Source organism: Mus pahari, chromosome 1 (genome assembly GCF_900095145.1).
Source record: "Mus pahari chromosome 1, PAHARI_EIJ_v1.1, whole genome shotgun sequence".
NCBI classification, from domain to species: Eukaryota; Metazoa; Chordata; class Mammalia; order Rodentia; family Muridae; genus Mus; species Mus pahari.
The window spans coordinates 74,826,623-74,851,610 of record NC_034590.1 but is presented as its reverse complement, the minus strand read 5'-3'; the positions used below and the strand labels follow the sequence as shown (position 1 = coordinate 74,851,610).

General features: G+C 40.3%; 1 protein-coding gene and 1 pseudogene across 4 annotated transcripts in view; both read left to right on the top strand.

Annotated features, from left to right (window-relative positions):
• Window positions 1-3,261: 3,261 nt before the first annotated feature.
• Window positions 3,262-13,237, top strand: LOC110334415 (annotated as a pseudogene).
• A 5,429-nt stretch (window positions 13,238-18,666) lies between these two features.
• The window catches only part of Trim5 (tripartite motif containing 5), a 29,274-nt gene continuing 22,952 nt past the window's right edge, over window positions 18,667-24,988 (top strand). Inside the window, exon 1 of one of the 4 annotated variants that reach the window (XM_021196485.2) lies at window positions 18,667-18,821. The gene's annotated coding sequence lies outside the window, so the exon portion shown is untranslated. Of the gene's footprint in view, window positions 18,932-24,988 lie in introns of all 4 variants that reach the window. The other 3 variants (XM_021196478.2, XM_029540879.1, XM_021196470.2) reach the window with 3 other exon arrangements.

Here is a 24,988-nt window from a genome sequence, read left to right as displayed (position 1 = left end):
GTTAACTAAAGATCTACTCAAAAGAGGGAACCCTTACCTGAAACTGCTTGGGTAACCAAGAACCAGAGAGTATATAGCCCATAGATGTATGGCAAAACAGTACTGGTCCAGAACACACACACGCACACACACACACACACACACACACACACACACACACACACTTAATTTTGCTTTGAGTTGTGAATGTGTATATCTGCCTATGTGAATGTACATTTGAAGGGAAGGAGAGAGCCTGTAGTGGCAGAGGTGCTGGATTGTCTAAAGCTGGAGTTACAGGTAGATTGACGTGAGCTGTGTTATGTGGCTGCCAGGAATAGAACTGGATCTTCTGTAGGAGCAATAAGCACTCTTGACCACTGAGACCTTTTTTCCATCCCTAGGTAGTATTATTATGGCATTTTCTTAATTCATTTATTCATTTTTGATTTAATGCTATTCTATGTGTATCAGTGTCTTACTGGACATGTGTTTGAAACCACTTGAATGCCCTGTGCATACAGATGCTGAAAGAGGGTGGCAGATACTCTGGGATTGCAGTTACAGAAAGTTCTGAATCATCTATAAGAACTAGGAACAGAATCAAGGTTTTCTGAGAGAACAACCAGTGATCTAAACCCATGAAACATCTCTCTAACCCCTCTTATAGACATTGTAACAATATTCAAACCCATGAGGTCAGGTATCCTCATGTAATTGCACCAAATTCAATTTCTTTCCATACTTTAATAGTTCTGTGAGCAGATATTTCATCTTACAGTGATTATTTCCCTATTATGTTCATTCTTGGTTTTGATGACTTCATAAATGTAATTATTCTTCTTATTTCTTTTCCTGAAATTGTTTAATCATTTATTTTCATCTTATGCAAATACAATGTCTGCATGCAAATCTCTGCACCATATGCATGTCATACCTGCAGAGGCCAGAAGAGGTTGGCAGATCCACTGAAACTGAAGTTACAGGGGCTGAGAGAGTTACATGAGGGCTGGGAACGGAGCCATGGATCTCTGCAAGAGCCGACAGTGCTCTGGCCACTCAGGGATCCCTCCAGAATTTTCCCTTTGTTCCAATTTATCACTGTTTTCGATAGAGTCATAATAGCATTGAGCTTCCCATCCTCTGCCCTCAGCCTCCCAAGAAACTGGATTTAGAGTCCTGCACCAACAAACCCAGCTTCTTCATTTCCTTTCCAGGTTACTCACTATTTGTGACTTTCTTCTTTCTTTTCTTTTCCTTTTTTTTTCTTTTTGAGACAAGGTTTCTTTGTATAGCCCTGGCTGTTCTGGAGCTCACTCTGTAGACCAGGCTAGCCTCGAACTCAGAAATCCACCCACCTCTGCTTCCCAAGGGCTGGGATTAAAGGCATGTGCCACCACTAACTGGCTTTTTTTCTTTTAAGATTACTTATTTATATATAAGTACATGTAGCTGTATTCAGACACATCAGAAGAGGGAGTCAGATCCCATTACAGATGGTTATGAACCATCATGTGGTTGCTGGGATTCAAAATCAAGACCTCTGGAAGAGCAGTCAATGATCTTAACCACTAGGTCATCTCTCCAGCCCATGATTTTTCTATATGTGATATTACAATTTTCATCTTTACTGAGCTCTTTGGCTTTTCTTTCATCTGTAAGACAACTCTTAGCTGCATGCCTTTTATTTTGTTTTTCCAATTTCCATGTTTCCAAGTACTTGCCCTGCTGTGATGAATAGAGGTGATAAAATAAGATTGCTTGTTTTATGCACGATTTTAAAGAAAAGGCTTTCTGTGGCCCTAATTTTGTTATAGGTTATCAGTGGGCTTATCATTTTTGGCTTACCAATATGGACATTTACTTCTATTTCTAGACAGTTTTAGAAATGTTTTTCCTGAAAAACAGTATATATTTTCAAATACTCCAAAGGCAAAGGATGATAAGCGTTTCTTTTGTGGAGACTGAGTGTTGTGTCAATGAGACAAGGTATCTGTGTAATGCTAGGTGTCCTGGAACTCACTCTACAGACCAGGTTGGCCTTGGATTCACAGAGATCCTCCTGCCTTAAAGGCATTCACCAGTACCACCTGGCCAACAGGAGTTTCTTGTCTTCAGTTTGTCAGTGTGGTGTGGCTTGTCCATTGGTTTTTTTCATGCTGAAATAATATTACATGATATTGGGGGCACAGAATTTGTATACTTTGAAGTATAGTTTTTGATATGGTCTTGAACGCAGTATCATGCTGGCATACATACCTGGTATCACCCATCAATATTTTGTGCCAAATTTCTCTATCATGATAAAATCTTTTTTTTTTTTTTTTTTTTTTTTAGGTTTTTCGAGACAGGGTTTCTCTGTGTAGCCCTGACTGTCCTGGAACTCACTCTGTAGACCAGGCTGGCCTTGAACTCAGAAATCCAACTGCCTCTGCCTCCAAAGTGCTGGGATTAAAGGCATGCGCCACCACCACCCGGCATGATAAAATCTTAACACTTGCAGATACAAGATTCCTCAGAACCCCAAGTAACTAGGGGCATAATTCCACACAACCTCTGTTCTGGCTACCAGTTGTCTCCTAATGGCCACCACTTTTTTTCTTTGGTGACATCTATGTGTTAGAGCAAGCATCTAAGAAAGAAGACTCCAGAGGGATGATTTTCATCTTCTCAGTGTACTGAAGACAAATGTCTTTCCTAAGTGATCATCCCTATACATCTAGTAGAGAGATCAATGTAACCATGTGAACAAACACAAATATACTCTTTTATTAGATGGCAATCAGAGAAATCATTCTGTATGTGCATCAGGACATGGGAATGATTACATTACAGGTCAGCACTAGGTATTTCTGGTAAGAAACTTGTAAGGAGATGATCAGAGTGAGTCACACTGACTAACGCTGAGAGAAGAGGAAGTCCAGTGGGCAGAGACATGAGTAGTTTGGTATTTGTAACACTGAAGATAGTGCCGAGAAAGACAGGGAAGGAAGGAAGTTTACACAAGGTTGCTGAAAGGAAACACTTTCTTTTGCATTTCCATAAAAGGGAAATGACAATCTGTGCATGAAATTTGTTATTTGGGATGACCTAAGAGTAGAGCACTTGAGAGTATGACAAATGTCACTAAACCCCTTCCATATTTCTTCCTTTGTTCTTTAACTCGTCATTGTGGTCCTCCTTAACTTCTGCACAGAGTTTATTCAGAACCTCTATTTCTTACATGACCCTGTTTCTCCATCCTTATCACATAGGCACCTAACAGAAGTTCTATGACATAGGATTACAGCAATGATGACCTCATCAGTCCTCGAGATGATAAAGGAGGAGGTGACTTGTCCTATCTGTCTGGAGCTCCTGAAGGAACCTGTGAGCACTGATTGTGACCACAGCTTCTGTCGAGCCTGCATCACACTGAACTATGAGTCCAGCAGAGGCAGAGGCACAGAAGAGGGCAGCTGCCCTGTGTGCCGAGTTCGTGTCCCATTTGGCAGTCTGAGAACTAATCGACAGATGGCCAATATAGTTGAGAGGCTCAAGGGGTTCAAGTCCATTCCAGAGGGGGAGCAGAAGGTGAATGTCTGTGCACAACATGGAGAGAAACTCCAGCTCTTCTGTAAGAAGGACATGATGGCCATCTGCTGGGTTTGTGAGAGATCTCAGGAGCACCATGGTCACCAAACAGCTCTCATTGAAGAGGTGGACCATGAGTACAAGGTAAGAAGCAGGAGGGTACAGAAAACAAAGCATAAAATAGTAACAGATGGGAAAGCTCCAATTTGTGTGACGGGGTACTTACCTGCATATGATAGACTTGAAACTTGGCATGTCATTCCATTCTTTTAATAACTTTTGAGAACTAAAAAGACATGATGATTTATTCCACTGAAGTATAAGTAAATCTACTTGGACAACAAACACTAGGATAGAAAAAATATTTTAGAACTGCTTCTTTGAAGTTCAGGTGATGTCCAGGATTGGAACAGCACATGATTTATTCCATGGTTATCTCCTTACAATGTTAATGTCAAATTCAGTAGAAGGACCTCAAATGCAGTCAAGAGACTTTAAAAAATGGGGTGGTAAACACATGACACACAGCAGTGAAGAGAATGTGTACATGGCAGGTGAAATGTCAGGGAAGAGAGGAAGGTTTCCATAATAAAATACACAAAGGCAGGTTCTGTGTTGGAACTTTGTTTTTGTTGTTATTGTTTGATTTGAAGCCCAAACATAAACTCATGCAGAGGGCCTGCAANGGACTGTGACATATGGGATTGTAGAATGTGAAGGAGAAGTAGACATATGTCCCTGTGCCTAATCCAGAAGCATGTGTAACTGATAGCTACTTGAACTGAAAAATTACTTTTCTCCAAGGGAGTCACACTGGGGAAATAAACCATTCTTAAAGAAAGGTACCCATGCCCAGCAATAGGCAGATAGCCAGTGCAAAATGCACTGAGCCCTTATTTGGAGGAGGTTCCTTCTCTCATAATGATAAGTCAGAGCTCCCCTCCCCACCTTTCCTTCTAGGTCCTTTGCTTTTATATTATGGCGACAGCTTTTATGATATTCTCTTGTTGGGAATCTGTGTGTCTCTCCCTCTATGTGCACTTTTTGTGCTCTTTATTTAGCTGTTTTTCTGGTTTCTTTGTTTTGTCGTGTTACAATGCATTTTTATGTAACTTACTATATTTGTTTTTATTATGTTATTATTCCTTGTATGCCTTTTTATTTTCCCACAAGAGGCACAAGGGGTGTGGAATTGGATGGGAAGGAAAAGTGGAGAGGTACAGGGAAGGGTAATGGGAAGAGAAACCTTAAACAGAAACATTGCAAGGGACTGAAATGACAGTTTAGCACTTAAGAGCATTGGATGCTTCTCCAGGGGTCTTGAGTTCAGTTCCCAGCAACCACATGATGGCTCACAACCAACTATAATGGTATATCATGCCCTTTTCTTTCATGCAGGCATACATGCAAATAGAGCTTGTATACATAAATAAAAATCTTCTTAACAACATGCCATTAACATACATTGTATGAAAAAAACCTATCTTCAGTGAAAGAAATGTATCTTAACTACAAAAAAATACACTTAAAAAGAGGAAAATAAAAAGGAATGTAATCATGGCCAGTGTGTTGATGCCTGTTCCAATTCCACAGCTCTGGCAGCTGAGGCTGGTGGATCTCTGAATTTCAGAAGTATATTTATCTAAATAGGAATTCCAGGCCAGCCATAGCTACATAGCAAGACCCAATGATAAAAAAGAAAAGAAAAGAATTTACAAGTGTCAAATAGGACATGGAGGGGGCATATAATATATGTATATACTTATGTAAAAAAAAATCAAAAAATTTACAGAAGTGACCTGGTTCTATGACCCTGGAAGAAGAGTAAAAGGTGTATACTTGGTGGGATGATGGACCAAGAGAGATTTCTGTGTCTTTGTCTAAATGGGGGTTGTGTATGTATTAATACAAGTATTGTTTGAGACCTAGACTTAAGATTTACATGTTCAGTAAAATCAGAAATGAAAAGAGAGGAATAAAAAAGATTTACATATTTTATGTACCTAAATATTGACACAAGTTTTTAAAAGAAAGAATAATCTTAGACTTCCTGTCTTTCCAGAAGAGCTTCCTACTAACCACATAACTTGACTCTGCTATGATTCCTTTCTCACAGGAGAAGCTGCAGGCAGCTCTGCAGAAGCTGATGGAAAATGAGAAAAGATGTGATGAATGGCAGGATGACCTTCAGCAACAGAGAGCTGACTGGGAGGCAAGTGCGGACCCTTCCTAAGGGAGTCAGCCTGATGCCCAAGAGGGACCTGAGCAAGAATCTCCTGGGGTCTGTACTTCCTGGGAGTGGATGAGGCCAAGGGGCCTTGATACCCCTCCCTACTGGTTCCCCTGACTGGAGATGCAGAGTCAGTGCATCACACCTGAGCTGGGCTCTGTGAGGAGCTGGCACCATGCAGGATGCTTGGTCAGAATGGCTTCTGGGTCCTACTCCTGTGGTGGCTTCTGAAACTCCCATTGTTGGGAAATAGCCTTGGGAACAGGCCACAGATGTGTTGCTGTGGTTTAGCTTCCCACAGGGATTCACAGGAGGAATGAGGATTATTGTAAATGGGAAAGTGTTTCAGACACTCTGAGGCAGTAAACTGCTAAATCCACTGTATGCTCCTGGCCTGTACATGTGCACTTCTTGCTAACTGCCTCAGTGTTGTGGATCTCAAGCAACCTTAATATTTTATTATGCCTTAACTAGCTCAATGGTTGGACCATTCCTGAACCTCCACATGGCTAACACACTTCCTTCCGATATTCCTGAATTAATACTTACTAAATCTATATTTTTATCTTTGCTGCCCTGGATCCTACTGGGCAGCCCCCTTGGGGGTGCTTTTCCCTTTGACACCTACATTTCAACCATATCACTCCCCTGTACCTTCCCGGCTTGGTCTGACTATGCCCTTGTCATGGCCGGATCCCCTCTTCCTCTTTCCTCTGCATTTCTTGCCCAGGAATCCTAAAAGTCCCGCCTCTGTTTCCCTGCCCAGCTCTGGTAACTTTATTTCTCAACCAGAGCCAACTGGGAGTAGGGAAACTCAGCGCACACTGCAGTTCCTGTGTGATTTCAGGAAATAGCATTAGAACCAATCCACAACAGGGCCCCTGTATGAAAACTGAGTCTCACTCAGTCATCCTACTTTGGGTCTGGTGGCCTTGGTAGAGATGACCTAAGATCTTTGTTTTGAAATGTCTGAAGAGACATTAAAAGAGGACACATGCTTCCTTAAGATTCCCTTCCCTTTCCCAAGCTCAATTCCCTGTGAAAGCTCCCCTCCCAGAGCAGTATTTCTCTATCTCCTATTCCCATTTGGGCAGACTGAATTCCTCTCTCTTTTCTTACCCACGAAGAACCAAATACGGAGCAATGTAGAAAATGTTCAGAGACAGTTTAATGGACTAAGAGAGTTCCTGGACTCCAAGGAGAATGAGGAGCTGCACAGGCTCAAGGAAGAGAAGGAAGAGGTTGTGAAAAGGCTGGAAGAGTCTGAAAATGAGCTGGTGCAGCAGAGGCAGTGGGTGAGAGACCTCATCTCAGATGTGGAATATCAGTTGGAGCTCTCAACCATGGAAATGCTGCAGGTAAGACTGCAGGGGGTCTCAGTGTCTGAGAGTCAGGAGACAGGAATCCATTGCCCTCCCTCTCTGCTGATGTGGTCTACCTGGTGGTGATGGTGAGCTCTTCCTGAGTCAGTTTCAGAGTTTGGAGGAACTGCTGCATGCATGAATGTCAAGGAGAAATTGTATTTTATTGGCTTATTAATAACCGTGCAGTGCAGAAGGTGATCCTTGGAAATCTTTGCATCATGGGTATTTATTACTCTACTATATTGATGAACATGTGTGAAGCACATATTCAACCATCAAGTTAGTCACTTCACCAGAGTTTAAAAGTAGTAGAAGTTGTTTCTCCATGTGATGATTTGAGACTTTCCCCCCACTGCCTCTGATTCCAGTGGAACAGGAAGCTGTTTGTGGAGGTTCCATGCAGGATCTCAGAGAGGTTTCCTTGATTGTCTTCCAGTTAGATATGAAAGTTGTCTTCTTTATCTATGGAGGTATGAAGTTTGTAGTGTATTTGATCTCTATCACATTTTTAAATAATTTATACCAAAGACATATTTTGGTGATGAATATTTCTGTAGGAATTTGTTTCTTTCATCTAAATTGTTAATCTTGCTGGTTCTAGACTTTGCTAGTTCTAGAAATTCTTCATATTACTTTACGTGATTTATTTCTATTGTGTTAATTTAATTATAATTGAAAATGTTCATATTAGATAGAACTATGAACCTATGTCTAAAATGGGCTGGTTCACATACAAAGTACAGCCAAAACACTTCATAACCATGAAATCTTATCTCTTGACTAATGAATCTGCTCATTTTTCTCTGTCTCAAGCCCCTGATGACCTTCTTGTAATCTTTACTGTTGTGATAATAAATGTGTACATGACACATATTTCAAAAATATCATTTAGTATTTTTTTCTTTTACCATCTGGGTGAGTATAACAAATTCTTGAGTGGAAACAAATTACCACAAATGGCAAGGCTTCTTGGTTTCAGATGCCTAATATTAAATAAATATTAAACTATACTGATCATATCATTTGTATCTATTCATCTGCTGATTAATTCTCTGACTGTCTTACTATTTTATCTACTATAATAATGATTCAGCATACATGAACCTACTGAAGACGTTCTTCATGAGGACAATTTTGAGGATCTGAATTCAGCTATAACTAGGATAATTGGTTCCATTGAAAAATTTCTTTCACTATGGGATTTGGCAGATTTATGTTATATAAAATAAATCCATGTGTGGTATCCTGTGTCCCCAGGGCTTGAGAAGGTCTCAGGTATGGAAACAAACAAACAAACAAACAAACAATCAAACAAAATAACTATAACCCTCCTAACCTAGATTCAGATTCGCTGGCTCACCTCTTTAATTCCAGCATTTGGGATGCAGAAGGAAATGAAGTTTAAGTGGGTTCAAGGCCAGCCTGGTCTATATAGTCAGTTGCAGGACAGCAGGGTTACAGAGTGAAACCCAAAACCACCAAGGTGAAGAATGTCCAGCTTTAAATAGAACACATATACTGCACCACTAATTCAAAGGCCCAGGGATCTTTGCAGAAGAAGGGGCAGAAAGAGTGTAAGAGCCAGATGTGATGGATGAGTACAAGGAAAAATGTCTTCTGGACACAGGTTAGCAGCAGCCCATATAAACTAAGATTGGTTTTGACACCAAACCTAAGAACTGTGCAAGCCAAATTTAAGCATGAAAAGTAGACTTGCTTAGAAAGCTCACCCACATTCAAGGAGCTACTGATAATTCTTAACTTTGGGGAGAAGTGGGAGGAAAAGTTCTTTAAGAATGTAACTTTACATATATCTAGCAACATCCAGTGGAACCCAAACATACAAGAATTTTGACATAGGTCTCAAACCCTGAACAAATGGAGAACTGAGATGTCTACTTAACATATCAACGTGGACCTGCTCAGTCAGGTCTTGATATCTGTTCTCAATAAACCAATATAAAAGGTCCAAATTAATATTAGAAGGAGAGTTACTAAACTGAGACACATTTGAAAGAAGAACAAAAATTTTAAAAACCCTTCCGTCTATCTTCAGATTCCCTAAGTGAGAACAAAGTTTAAAGAGAGCCAATATGCACATATGTGTAGTCCAAGTCAAGGTGTGGTCCTGTCCATCATTTTCCCATCATGATCTGTGTCACAGTGTCACACTTTAAGGTGGTCAGACAAGTCATTACAGCTGTTTGAAATATTTTGAGGAGACCAGCTCTTCCTCTTAATAGAGGAATATGAGATCCTGAAGATATCCTCATTTCTCTGGAGTCTTTGTTTCAGTGGTTTGATAGTCAAATTGAGAGACCCACACATCTCTTTAGATCAACTTTTTTCTAGCCAGGACAGTTTAGAAAGAAAAGGAAAATAGAAATGGAGGGGAGTGGCAGATGAGGTTAGGAGAGACCTAGTTAGCTGGTTTTAAGTATTAATGTTCTAAGCTTCTGGTCCTTTTTGCTTCCTCAATATTAATATACCAACTCATGTTTAAATGACTAAAATAATTTGGAATTCAGCTTCTCCTACATATGGATTGGAAGTAAGATAATGGATACCTAACGTGTAGCAGGAGAAAAGTCATGTGTTTTTTTTTGTGTGTGTGTGTGTTCATCAGTAAGCACATCAAAACCGATGTATGCTTTCAAACTATTGTTTCTCCATCTTTGGTCTCCAGTGCCTGATAGTATCAAAGATCCATGGGTCATATTTATTTCATTTGGAAATATTTGGAGACTGGGTGACTGACGTGATTATCTTCTGACTTTGTCTCTGTGGCCAGTAAGAGTGTGACCAGGATTTGCAAGAACAAAAAGAACATATTAACTGTGTTTTCTCCTTCTCCATAGAATGTGAATAATGTCCTGAGAAGGTATGTCTGGGCTGATAGGAAAGGATAGCCCTATTGTGTGGTGAGAATTATTTGATATTCAACTAGAATAAATATCTTGGGTTTTACAGAATTTAGATATAATGCTATTCTGAAGTTCTAGGAAGAGGAAAGAGAGGGAGGAGAAAGGAGGGTCTGGATATTTCATAACTATTAAGAACTGAGAAGATTCTGTTTTAGTGGACTGGGCTATGGGGAGTTATAGAGCTAGGCTCAGTAGTGGGTTGAAAGAAATGGAACGACAGGCACTTTCAGGTTCCTTGTGGATCCATCCTTCTGTCTACACCATGGGCTTGTATCTAGCTGTGCATCTACACTGAAATGCTTTATTTGTGGATTTATATTATTTGGAGTATGTCCTCTGTGTCTGCAACATTCACAGAGTTATATAGTGGGAATAATTCATATGTGTTTGTGTATTTCTCCTGGAGATAGAGGAGATCCAGATTTCCCTTGTGGTTATATTTAGAATTTTTTAAAGAGACTTGACTCTGTGGGCACAATATTTTGGCAGTGAAACAATGGCTGCAGGTGCACCACATAAGTCACAGGATTGTGGGAAGCCTATCCATTGTGTGTAAAATGTCACATCCCAGCTGTCAGCATCAGGCTTCATCCTAACATGTGGAGCTTATGTCAACCTAAGTGTGGTTTCCTGTCTCCTTTTCCAAATTTTGTCATCCTAACAAGAGAAGAAGCAGATGCTGACGGACAGTGTCCTCATTGACAAAGTGTTTGAAGCCTTGGCTTTCTTCAGATGATTTTCCCGCCCACACTCTATGACTCTATTACACCATGGCCTTAGAAACACACCTTTCATTCTTTTTGTGTGTGTCTTTGTTTCTTTGTTTCTATGTTCCTTTATGCTGTGTCTTCTTTGCTTATTTATTTATTTGTTTATTTGTTTTTCTGTTTGATTTGGTTTTTTGTTTTTCCAGACAGAGTTTCTCTGTGTAGCCCTGGCTGTCCTGGAACTCACTCATTTTGTAGATCAGGTTGGACTTGAACTCACAGATCCTTATGTCTCTGTCCCTAAGTATAGGTAACACCATTCTAAGCCCCCCCCCTTTTTTTTTTTTGCTACTTTAGTTTTATTTGTTTTAAATTTTACTAATTCACCATTTCAAACGTTTCTAAGAAAGTGGAAGAAACATTATTTGACTGTAAGGTCAAATGTTTCTAAGAATCAAGACTTTCCCAACATCACATAGCAAGTAACTGGGCAGGGTCTTGAGTGTGTTATGTCTCTGGAGTTAGTAGTCTATCTTCTTTTTCTTCTCAGAATTCTCAGGACAATTCAAGAATATCTATGGTTAGAATGGTAGAGAGTCAGTGGTGCCAAAGGTCAAAGGTCGCCCCAATGGAAGAGCTAAGGGAAGTACCCAAGGAGCTGAAGGGGTCTGCAACCCTATAGAAGGAACAACAATATGAACTAACCAGTAACCCCAAAGCTCTTGTCTCTAGCTGCATATGTAGCAGAAGATGGCCTAGTCAGCCATCACTGGGAGGAGAGACCCTTGGTCTTGCAAAGATTATATGCCCCAGTACGGGGGAATGCTAGGCCAAGAAGTGGGAGTGGGTGGGTTGGGGATCAGAGTGGGGGGAGGGTATAGGGGATTTTCGGGATAGCATTTGAAATGTAAATGAAGAAAATGTCTAGTTAAAAAATGTTTTTAAAAAAGGTCAAAGGTCAAAGGTTTGAGATGTGGAGGTCAATATTTTATCCCTAGGAGTCAGACCTTGAGACTGAAACAGCCCCAAATGATCCTGAAAAGAACATTCCAAGCTCCGGATCTGAACGGCATGCTACAATCGTTTCAAGGTAAGAGCAGCTAAATTCTGTGACTCATTGTGTGGTTCTAGGTGTGGCTGAGCTGCATATGGAAGAAAGTAAGGATTCTGAATGTGGGTAGAGGGACTCAGGGGAGCAGATAGTGTGTCCCTGTGATGTCATTGTATATGGTGGGAAATCATCATTCATCCCATACTATATCAGAGTTTCCAAACCTTTCCTTCATATGGACAAGAGATGGGCGTTAGAGCTGGAGAGATGGCTCAGAAGTTAAGAGCACTGACTGTTCTTCTGAAGTTCCTGAGTTCAAACCCCAGAAACCACATGGCGGCTCACAACCATCGGTAATGAGATCTGACTCCCTCTTCTGTAGAGTCTGAAGACAGCTACAGTATACATATAATAAATAAATCTTTTTTAAGAGAGAGAGAGAGAGAGAGAGAGAGAGAGAGAGAGAGAGAGACTTTAATGGTTTGATTCCTTCACTGCTGTGAACTTTCATCACTTCAGGGCTCATAGATGTCCAGTGATACTGGGATAAGGAGAAACCACAGCACCATGAATCCCTCTCTTCTCAATGTCTTCTAGAGTTTATTTCTCTGTTAAGTCTCAGGTTTCATGTTGCTTCTCCCACTATGCACAGCAATCTGCCTCTCCTTGATTTAAACAAGGCTTCTCCATGTTTCTTCTCTCTTTCTCATTTAGCTTCTGTTCCTTAAGTTACAAATAAATTTATAAAAAAAAAATTTATGCTTTGTCTTTCATGTGACTTTTAACTAATGTGTCTCATTTTTCTGCAGCTCATGTGACTCTATATCCAAAAAAAAAAAAGCCAAACATTGTCATTAATAAAGAGAAAAGACAAATGCAGCATACAAATTCCTACAGAAGGAATTCTCAAATCTCTGAGATCTACCGATTTGGTGTCCTGGGGTATCCAACTATTGGCTCAGGGGAATAATACCCGGAAGTAGGCAAGTCTAGAAGTGATGCCTGGCTCCTGGGATCAAATCATGGACCACATGCTGCACCCCAACTTTTTTCAATGAATGAAATGTTCCCTAATGTCAAATTTCATGATGATGATATACAGCATGAAAGTCATCAGTCTAAATATGGCTACTGGGTTATAGGGATGAAGAATAGGTCTGTATACAATGCCTTTGATAAGTGTCCTGTCACCTACAATTCCAGTGTCTTGGCCCTCTCTCTGCCTGGTCCTCCCAGTCATGTTGCAGTTTTCCTGCACCAGGAAGCTTGGACTCTAGTTTTATGATGTTTCTACCTATGAAGCCTTCATCTATTGGTTCTATGACCCTTCCTTCCCTGATACGGTCAACCCATATTTTAATCCTATTCAATGTTCAGAGCCAATGACAGTATGCATACCACCCTCTTAAATCCTCACTTATATCTATATAGTGCCCCATGTCTGGTGTATCTCATGTGCCTGAGCTCCAGTGTCATTTCTACTTTATCTGGTTTTGGTCCTTCCATTTTAATGAACTTCCTTTCTAAATACAAGCTAGTATAGATTCATTTCCTTGATCCAGTTCTTTCTCTGTTTACAGTGCAATAATACTTCATCATTTTCCATACTCCCAAAGAGAGAGCTGTTTCATCCTTAGAAGAAGTAGCACCTCTGATCCACCTAACGCTGTTGGAACACAATCAAAAGAATGACACATGATGGTGAACAATGCCTTGGGGACCTGTGACAGAGGCCCCAGAAGGGAAATAAAGGCAGAGGGACTTTTACATCAAATGGATTCTGTTCCCTTGATTGTTCTTGGATGTGATTTCATGCCTTCTGGGAGAAAAATTCACACTCAATTTATAAGAGTTGCTTATTCTTGTTGGATGTCGGAATATAGCTATAGATCCATTCTGGTGAAAGCATATGCTGAATATTGTCCACAATGTATCCTGAATCTGAATATGGCCTTGTGCCTTGATTTCATGATTTACCAGATAAAACCTATAGTAAACTTCAGTCAATTGTGTCTAAATTTTTCTGCCTTGAGAAAGTTCTAGGAAGGGCTGCTCTGTTAATGTTTAGTATATACTTACTAACACATATTTACATATATTTCTAAATTCAAATAACCTTTCCTGAATTGTAGTTTTCTTTGTATACTCGTATATAAAAGTACTGAAGTAAAGTCTGCAGCATTAGACTATGTTCTGCCCCATTCTTTAAAGTCTTCAAACCCCAGTTCTTTCTGACAGATCACCTGGTTTGTGGTGCCAGAGATAGAATTCAGGTCTTCATGCATGCTGAGAAGGTGCCCCATCATGGAGCTTCTTGCCCCAATTCTGTCAGTTCTCCACAGCCCCATTTTTTTCTGTCACTCATAAAAGATAAAAGAAAAGCTTGCCTAGTAGTTTTGAAAATTATATGTAGGAGTATCTCGTTAAGCAATGGGCCTTAGCAGAAGGTCAGCTTAGCGGCAATGCTTGTGCCTCATCAAATAGTTAAGAAGGAAATATTTCAAATGGTACCCACTGAGACTCCTTTGTAAGCTTAGATTTTTCAAACCCACTCTAATAAGGGTTCTTAGGTGCTTTAACCTCCCCTCTAGCCCATCGCCCACCAGAGTGTGAAAAGGAAAGGTTAATAGAGCACAGGAGGATGTGGACCTGTTTATAAATACTTCTTTGAGGTGAATCTTTCTGCACTGTCAAGATATCAGCAGTTAAGATCACAGAAATCAACAGTGGAAGCTCAATCCTCTTGCAAACACCATTCCGAATCAGCAATGGCAGTTCAATCCAGAAGAAACGGCGAGGCTCTGCCAATCACCCTAAGACCAGTAAAGACCAGCAAAGACCATCAAAGAGGGGCAAGGAAAACCAATGTCACAGATGTCCACTGTCTGTTGGTTATTCTTGTACCCTCTCCAAACACTACATATCTTCTCAAGTGTCCTCTCCAGCAAAATACTACATGTCCTTTGTCCAGACACCTTCCAGAAAAACACTGTGTCTGTTCTCAGCAAAAACATCCTCTCATAAGACAGTTCCCAGAACAACATCACATGACCCAACTCTGAACATAACAGTGTAACCCTGAACAACATCCTGTAAACCTCCCCCCACCTCCCCCCCACCTTTTTTTTTTTTTTTTTTACAGTTTTTTTGGTTTTTGGACACAGGGTTTCTCTGTCTAGCCCTGGAAATAAATTTGGGGGCTGGGAAGATGGCTCAGCAGTTAAGAGCACTGACTGCTCTTCCAAAGGTTCTGAGTTCAAATCCCAGAAACCACATGGTGGCTCACAACCATCTGTAATGAGATCTGACACCCTCTTCTGGAGTGTCTGAAGACAGCTACAGTGTGCTTACATATAACAAATAAATAAATCTTAAAAAAAAAAAAAAAAAGCATTTGGGAGCTTTAGAAGGCTCCAAAGGTAAAAACCCTTTTCTTCAATCCTGATGACTTATGTTCAATCATTCAGACCCACAGATAGAAGGACGCGGTCAATTCACAGATTATTCTATGCCTCCACACACATGCTGCAGGACACACAGAACTAAACGTATATGTAAATGCAAAATGAATTATGTAGTTTTTAGTAAGAGAAGTTCAGCATGCTTGAAGCATCCACTGTACACTCAGTAGCTGGTGTTTGTGCTAAGTACTAGGGAAATGTGCTGTACTGGTGTTCCATACAGCAGTGGGTCACTGGGGAAACTGAGATGTAACTCTCCTCTTATCTTGCTGTTAGGTCCTGGGAACTGCCATCAAGGCTACTTTAATATGTTGTAAATATCTATAAATTAATTTTTTAATTTCACGATTATTTTTTGAGAGGGTATTTGTTGTTTAGCTACTTTTTTATCAATAAGTTAAATTCTATAATTTGCCATTTTACGGTGAATGATAATGATATCAATAATCTTCCCTTCTGTTGTGTTGTGAAATGTAAACAATAGAGTGTTTCTAGGACCTGTTTTCTGGAATGTAAGTTGTATCCAATATGGTATCTGTTTTGTCTTCTTTTCGACATGGCTATAGTAAAGTATTATTGAGATTAATACATAAATCCTGTCATGATGGTTTTGATACAATCCCAACACTCAGGAGGCAAAGACAGGTAGATTTCTGTGCATCTGAGGTCAGGCTTAGTACACAGGAAGACCTTGCTTTGGTTTGGTTTGGTCTGCTTTTATATTGAGATTTACAATACATAACAACAGACCAAATCTCAACCCCTTTAAAAGGGAATGTATTAGGTTTTTGATAAGTGAGGAGGTTCAAGAGGACACTGTGAAGGATTACTGGGGAATCAGAGTTTATTTAAATACTCATTTAGCCATAAGCAGACAGAGATAGAGAAGACACATCATAGGTTGTGGTTCCTAGAGGAGCTGAGACCACAGCACCAGAGAAGATTGAATGAAGGGATCTTGGCAGGGCATCAGGGTCCCTGTGACAGAAAAGCAAGACGTTTTCTACCTTTTAGCATGGGTTGGAGGTGGTGGAGAATTCACAGCAAGAGACTGAAGCCAGGATCTTTAATGTCCAGGAAAGACTCAGAACAGCCAGGTGACACAGGACAGGTCACCCTCTCATGGAGACCCACTTAGGCTAGTGTGGCTCCTGCAAGGCAGCTGCTGAGGACTCAGTCCCCTTAGAGCAGCTGTCTCTGTGAGAAATGCAAGAGAGAGCACTTACAGGTCAGCAAGAACAATCCAGATGCTGGCATCACATGCTGGCAGGGGATGCAGCAGCCCATTCAAAACTGTTGTTGTGCTTTGTTTTAAGAATGAGAATACCTGGAGTATAAACTCACAGATGTTTTTACTTTTATCAAATTATAAATCTACATTTATACTGAAGATAAAAATGTTCAAATTAATAGATCTCCAAAATTCTTTTTGTTTAATATTTCCTTCCAAATTGTGTTCCATGGAAATCCCTTTCCTCTGTTAGAAATAAATGTCAATGTGTATTGCACACAGAATCATACACACAGTGATGCTTCTCACTGACAATGTGGCCAGTGCTATATTTGCCTGGTCACCTTCATCCTTCTCATTGAGGTAAGAGGGTATTGGCAGACCTAATGTAAAGTCTAATCTTTGCAGAGTTGGGAATGGAATTCTGCCTGCAGAGAATGTTCATACAGAGCTAGATCATAGTTTGAGTATTTAATAGTTTTATTTCCCAAACAGGAAGAAACGGAGAAAGTCTTAAGTAAAATGTATAAAAGACAGAGACATGTTAGCTCTTGCTTCTCATCCCTGAACTCAAGAGTTTGAGGAAGGAATATTCCCAGGAATTGGAAACTATCCTAAACACTTAGAGAGTTCTAGCCCAGGATTGAATATAGAGTAAATCCCTGCCTCAAAAAAAAAGAAAAATTTGTAAGAGGGTTTTACATAATTATTAACACATCAGAAGAATGGGAACATCAAAGCATTGTTTGTAAGCAGTTGTGTCCACAGCAAGAACAACAGTGAGGCTCATGACCTCATCAAGATAGGAAATGTAGGGAAGTGGATAGCTATGGATAGAGCACTAGCCCAGCATCCACAAGGACTGTTGTTCAATCACTGAAGTCAAAGGCCAAACTAAACAACAACAGCAAAAGTCCATGATCCCAGCACTGGAGAGGCTAAGGGAGCTAGAGTTTAGGTAGGGCCAGGCTGGGGTCAAAACCTGTCTGAAAGGAAGAAGAGTATAAGGCAGTTTTAAGTATGTGAAATAAATTCAAACTACAGTGTTATGTCTGCTGTCACTCATCATCCCATATTTCAGTAGATCTGAGAATGTAGGGAAATAATGAGAGGCCAACAGGAGAGGGGATGAGACCGGTGATGGTGGCTTCTCCAGTGACTTTCTTTGTTTAATTAATTATTTCTTATGTGTTTATTTGTTTGTTTGTTTATTCCTACCTTTCTTTCTCCCTTCCATTTCTCTATGGAAAGCTTCATGTGTTTCCCATGCTGTCCTGACATCAGTCACCATGACTGAGGATGGCCTTTGAGCTCCTGATCCTCATACAGCCAGCTGCAAGGCAGTGGCATCCTGTGCTGGTTTGAATAACAATGGCCCCAGAGGCTATGATTTTTGAATACTTGGTTCCCAGATATCAGGATTCTGTTTAGGAAAGATTAGGAGTGTGGCATTCTTGAAGAAGGTATGGCATGGGTGCAAGCTTTCAGGATTCAGTAGATTCTGACCACCACCACCATTCTCTCTCTGCCTCAGGTTATGTCAAGATTATGTCTCAAGTTGTGACTTCTCACTTCCTGCTCCAGCACTGTGTCTCCCTGCCTGCTGTCATGGGCCCCACTGTGGTGGTTATGAACTCTAAACCATTGGAACTGTGAGCGCCAAATAAACTCCTTATAACTTGTCACAGTCATGGTGTTTATCAGAGCAGTAGAAGAGTAAGGGAGACAGACCACATGCAGGGGCCACCACAGCTGGTTATGTACACTTCTGAGGACCATCCCAGTGCTCCATGCTTGATAGGCAAGCACTATGCCAACTGAACCTCATTCCCAGCTCTACAGATTCCCCCCTTCTAGTTCAGGTAATGCTGAGTCACTATATAGGTGTTCAATACACCTCTAAGCCAAACAGGAACCTCCAATACATTCTGGTGAGGGGCTCCTGGAAGGGGAGAAAATGAATGGATGGATCAGGTCAGCACTGTGAAAGGACTAGGTCTATTCAGCCACAGAATAGATAACCTGGAGGAGACCTTGGGGCAGCAGGAGAGCCCTCAGCAGCTCACTACTCTCTGCTGTGAGGGTGGTGAGGTGTTTCTGCCAGGCTCTGACGTGACTCCTCTCCAGTCTCCAGAGACAGCCAATGCTGATCAGAAGGTAACTTTCTCAGTCGGTGGAGCCCTGCAGGCTTATGCAAAGGCATCTCATTGGTCTGTAGAGTTGTGGTTTCTGTTTCTATTCCAGCGCCGAAACTTTCGTTTCTCTGGCTTGGAGTCGAAAATACCTTGAAGTTCTGGATTGGTGAGTTGATTCTCCCTGGTTTACAACTTTCTGGCGTCTGATAACGGGCTGAGCAATTTTAGGGGGAAGACTTTTGAAGACTTTGAAAAGAGAACATTGATTTTGTTTGGGTGAGTTTATCGTGTAAAAGCGGGTGAAGGGGGAGGGGCTGCTGGCCTCAGGCTGAAATTGCAAGTGGAGGAGCTTGAGGGAGGTGCCTCCTCCTCAAAAAGAAAAAAAAAAAAAAAAAAAAAAAAAAAAGAAAAGAAAAGAAAAGAAAAGAAAAGAAAAGAAAAGAAAAGAAAAGAAAAGAAAAGAAAAGAGCTACTTTAAAGATGTCTTTTGTCCAGATTTAGTCTCCCCCTTCCGTTTCACAATCTGTAATTTTGAATTGTACCTTGTCGACGAGATCCAAAACGTTGTTGTCTAAGACAGACATTTCCCTTTCCCGGCAGCAAAGCTGGATCAGAGCCTCTGCTTTTTAATGCGTTTTTGTGTGATAAAGTGGTACTTCCGCATACTCTAGGGCAGTGGTTCTTAACCGGATCGGACCCGTTTGAATGACCTTTTCACAGCAGTTGCACATCAGATATCTCGCATATCATATATTTATATTATGATTCACAACAGTAGAAAAATATAATTATGAGGTAGCATAAAACCACGATTTTATGGTTGGGGTCAATACAACACGAAGAACTTTTCTAAAGAGTTGCAGCATTAGGAAAGTTGCAAAATACTCCTCTAAGAGACCCAGAGTTTCTCTCAGTTTAGTACTAGACTGTGAGCCTGTTATTTAGTCACCTACCCTGTTTGACAGTCCCAAGCCTGGGAATGACTTCAGCTGTTTCCTTCCCTTTCAGATATTTTCTCCAAACCAATATAGACTTTTAGCCCAGCTTGAGATTTCAGATACACAGGAGGGAGAAGGATTATAAATTGATGGCCATTATGAGCAACTCAATAAGACTCGTTCATAGAATTTTTTTTTTTTTTAAAGACATCTGTGACTTAGTTCAGTGATAGGGTACTTCTCAAGCTTTGGGTTCAGTTCCCACGCAGAGGGGAAGGGGTATTTGAAGATGGGAAACTAAATACTATGAGCATGTTCCAATAACACATCTGAAGATTTTCCCTGAAGTGCCAGCTTTTCTCAGGTTTCTTGGAGAGAGGATATATTTTGTGTTGCCTAGACTGATCTCCAGCTCTTCCAACATCCCCACCCCCAAGTCTCCTTAGTGTCAGGAGCAGCACATGACTGCCACAGCCTCTTTCTACCTTTAAAGAATGAAAATTAAATTTTTGATTGATGTTAAAAATGTCAAATGGAAAAAAAAAAAAAGGCTTGAGAGAGCCATGGGGGAAACCACTGTGGTCAGGGATATCATGGCTTTACTCAGCACCCAGAAAACATCAACAAACCTTCTCCTATCAGTGTTGACTTTGTGGGTTTCGCTTTCTCAACGACTGGTTCTTGTCCCTGTTCATAAGCCAGTGATAGGTAATGGTCCTGGCCTAATAAAATGCACCCTGAATATGTGTTCCTGTAATGTTTTCAGAAGAATTTAAAATGGATTGAAACTAATGTATAGGAAGCATGGTAGGTTCTGTGTTGGGAGACTTTTATTATTATTTTGAACCCTCCTTTTTGTAACTGATCTGACCCAGATTTTGGTTTCCTATGTCATTTTACAAAATTGCATTAGCATGACCATTGCCTTTCCTCTAAGTTATATAATGAGTTAGTTGCATATACTTGTTCATAATAGTCTCTAATGACTGCTTTTTATTGTGCCTCTGCTTTCATTCTTGAAATTGTTTGAGTTATTCTCCTCTCTCTCTCTCTCTCTCTCTCTCTCTCTCTCTCTTAAGTTAGTGTGGCTATGAATCTGTTGCTTTTATTTCCTTACATATTGTTTTAAAGACAAGAACTTGGAGCAGCTGGGCACATGCTTTTAATTCCAGTACTTGGAAGGCTGAGACAAGAGGAGCTATGTGAGTTCTAGGCCAATCTGGTCTACATAGAGAGTTCCACGACAGCCAGGGCTACATAGTAAAACCCTGCTCCCAAAATGAGAGAGGGGGTGGGGGGAGGGAGGGGAGAGAGAGACAGAGAAGGACAGAGACAGAGAGAAAGACAAAGAGTAGCTCAGATTATTTATTCATTACATTTTCCTTGGGTCTTTCTGATCTACTTGATGTATTTCTGTTCTCATCAGCATTCTCTTCCCTTCTGATAACTTTTGGTTTAGTTTTTTTTTTTTTTTTTTTTTTTTTTGTCTACTTGCCTGAGGCCAAGTATGAAGTTATTTACTTGAGATGATGTGTCGTTGTTTAATGCAGTCCTGGCAGGCGTCCCTCTTAGACTGTCTGGACTGCTGAATTTGCTGAGATGTGCACTCCCCTCTTAGGCTGCCTGGAGCATGGCGTGGAATGCTGAGGTGTGTACATCCATTGTCATGTCATTTTTCAGAAACCTCCCTTTGATTTCTTCTTTGCTCATGGTGTATAATTTCCATGTTTGTGAATTTTTTTCCAAATCTCTCTTTTGGTGATTTCTAATTTCATACCATTGTGGTTAAAAAAGATATTTCATATCATTTCACTCTTGATACATTATTAAAACCTCTCTTATAGCCCTTCAGATGATCCTTCCAGAACAATGTTCTCCATGTATATGCTGCTGTCATTGGTGGGAGTGTCCTGGGGGTAGTTCAAGATCAGTTCCTTAATGATATCCTCTCTGTTTCATCTCCTTGTGGAACACTCATAAGAAGTATACTGATTTTCTAAACAGTGCCTCATGAATCAGCATCTTTGTTCTTTTCATGACCTCTGTCTTTGACATGATACTTTAGGAGTGATGGTATTCACTTATTTATCTTTTAATTTTTAAAAACATTTTAAAATTTTTTATTATATTTTTCCCCTTCCCCAACTACTTAGTACTCACCCAATTTGATGCCTTATCTCTTAAAATTTAAAAATCAGGTTTCTCCAATGGTGTGTCGCTGGGTATATCAATGACCCTCTAAAGCAAGCCCCAGGCCCAGGAGTAGCTGGTCAACACAAGTGGATTCCATGTTTGTTTGTTCGTTGGGTATTTTAGGGTATTTGTTTTTGTCTCACTGTTTGTTTTTGTTGTTGTTACTGCTGTTTGGTTGGTTGGTTTTTTGTGATACTTTTAAGTAAGCTGACTTCAAGTTGATAGACTTTTTGCTTCATCATGTCTCCTGTTGATTGCATCTCTCTATTGCAGGGTCAGTTCCACTCATTTGAGCTATTAAGCTCCAGAATTTCAGTGTTCTTTCCCATTGCATTATTGATTTTTTCTGTTTTTTTTTCTCATTAATTCTTATTTTGGAATACAACCAATGATTTCTATTCTTTTGGAGTGAGTTACTAGAGTATGATAATAGTCTTTTGATAAATTGATGTTTCTTGCATTTTGGGGTGTGTGTGTGTGTGTGTGTGTGTGTGTCCCTGTGTTAATGCTTGCATAATTATGGAACAACTGTCTCCTCTAAACTTTTCAAGTTAGATTCTATGTGGAAGGAGTTATATATTCCATATAAGGGTGGCACTTAATTAGGTATGATGGCTCTGATTCTAGCTAGGTACAGCAGTAGAGTCTTCGTACAGTTATGTGAGCAGGACTAAGCACTTACCAAGTCTGAATGTGTCTGTGGCCTGATGTGCAGGCATTTATGGCAGTGTCAGCAGCCATGCAGGTCATCACCATCTCTGATTTTCATCAGTAGTATTGATTTTGGGGGGCTTGATAGTTTACCTTTCCCCCAAAGAATGAGGCCAGTGGTATGTTCTCAGTGGATCTGTGGTGTCAGGAGCACGTGAAATGAACCACTGTGGTATTTGGAAACTACTTCGTGAGTTCCTCACCACCAAACTTCTAATAGATGGAGATGACCTCAAAACATGACCTGAGACCCTCACACACATACACACCATAGCAATTCAGGTCCAAGGAGAAGGAATATAGTAGCTATGTATGGCTCTGACTCTGCAGCAGGGCAGGGCAGAGTACTATCATAGATAAAGGAATGAAAACGAGCTCTATATAAATGACAAATGAACTGAAAAGGAAATCAGAGAAACAAAACCCTTCATAATAGCCTCAAATAATATAAATATCTTGGGATAATTCTAACCAAGAAAGTGAAAGACTTGTATGATAAAAACTTCAAGTCTTTGAAGAAACTGAAGAAGGTATCACAAGATGGAAAGATCTTCCATGCTCAGGGATTTGTAGGATGAACTAGTAAAAGTTGTCATCCTACCAAAAACAATCTACAGATTCAACTCAGTCCTCATCAAAATGCCAATGCAATTCTTTACAGACTTTGAAAGGACAATTTTCAACTTTATATGGGGGAAAAATAAAAAAAGACCCAAAATAGCTAAAACAATCCTAAACAACAAAAGAACTGCTGGAAGTATCACCATCTCTGATTTCAAGTTGTATTATAGAGCTATAGAAATTAAAAAAGAAATACATTAATCAATGGAACTGAATTGAAGACCCAGACATATATTCACATACCTATGAACACCTAATAAATGGATCCAATATAATCCTCAACATAAAACTAGTTATACCTAACCTGAAAGAAGAGAAAATGGGGACTAGCTTTGAATATATTGACAATGGAGATAAATTTCTAAATAGAACATGGATAGTGTGGGCACTAAAATCAACAATTTAATAAACAGGACCTCCCTCGTGAAACTAAAAATTTTCTGTTAGGCAGGGGGTACCACCAATTGGACAAAACATGGGAAAAGATTTTACTGACACCACATCTGATAGAGGTTTAATAAAGAACTCAAGAAATTGATATCAAAACCCCAAATAATCCAATTAAAAAGGGGCACAGATCTAAACAGAGAATTCTCAATAGAAAAATCTCAAATAGCTGAGAAACAGAGAAATGTTCAACATTCTTAGCAATCAGGAAAATGCAAATTAGAGGTTCCATCTTATACCTGTCAGAATGGTTAAGATCAATAACAAAAGTGACAGCTCATATTGGTGAAGATATCGAGCAAGAGAAAAATTCCCCTCGTTGATGGTGGGGGTTTAAACTATACAACCACTATGGAAATCACTATGACTGTTCCTCACAAAATTGGGAATTGATCTACCTCAAGGCCCAGCTCTTGGACATGTACCCAAAGGAAGCTCCACCATACCACAAGGACATTTGCTCAACTATGCATAGTGCAGCTTTATTCATAATAACCAGAAACTGGAAACAACCTAGATGTCACTCAATGAAAGAACAATTAAAGAAAGTGTGGCACATTTATACAATCCAGTATTACTTGGGTGTTTTAAAAATGGGATCATGAAATTTGCAGGCAGATTGATGCAGTTAGGAAAAAAAAATCATCCTGGGTGAAGTAACACAGACCTAGAAAGACAAATACAGTGTGTATTCACTTATATGTGGATATTGCCTGTTAAGTAAATGATAATTGAACTATAATCCAGAGACCCAGAAAGATTAGATACAGAGAAGAGCTCTAGGGGGTAAGCATGTATATCCCTGGGAAGGGGAAATAAAATACTATTTGCTGGTGGACAGGGGGCTGGTAGGGATAGAAGTAGGACGTATCAGGTTAGGAGAAAGGGATGGAGGAAGAGAGTGCAGGGAAAGTCAGTTGAATTAGAGGGCATTTGCGGGTGATGTGGAAACTTCCTGGAATCTATGAGGATGACCCTAGTGAGGACTCAGTAATAGAGGATACAGAGTCTGAACTGGCCATCTTTTGTAGTCAGGCAAGGCTTCACCTGGTGGACTGGATTTCATTCAGTTGAGTTGTTGGCCAGCAGGGTCCTGGGAGATTCCCTAAAAAGCCCAGGCTGATGTTAGGACAGAGGGCTGTTTTCCACAAAGAGACATTGCAGGCCCCATTGCCAAAGACAACATCCATACAGCTCACTGAATGTAGAGTAGTCCCCACCACCACCCCTGGCAGTGGGCAAAGAGACACCTTGTTGGTGGTGTTGGTTCTTATATAAGTCTCTCAGTCAAGGGCAGAACAGATGGCAGTCATTTATTTGTTCATCATAGCTTGATACCTGGCTTGGTGACGAAAGTGGTTTTAGAAAATAATCAAATCAAATCCAGGCAGTGCAGCGTAAGAGGAGGAAGACATAGACTTGT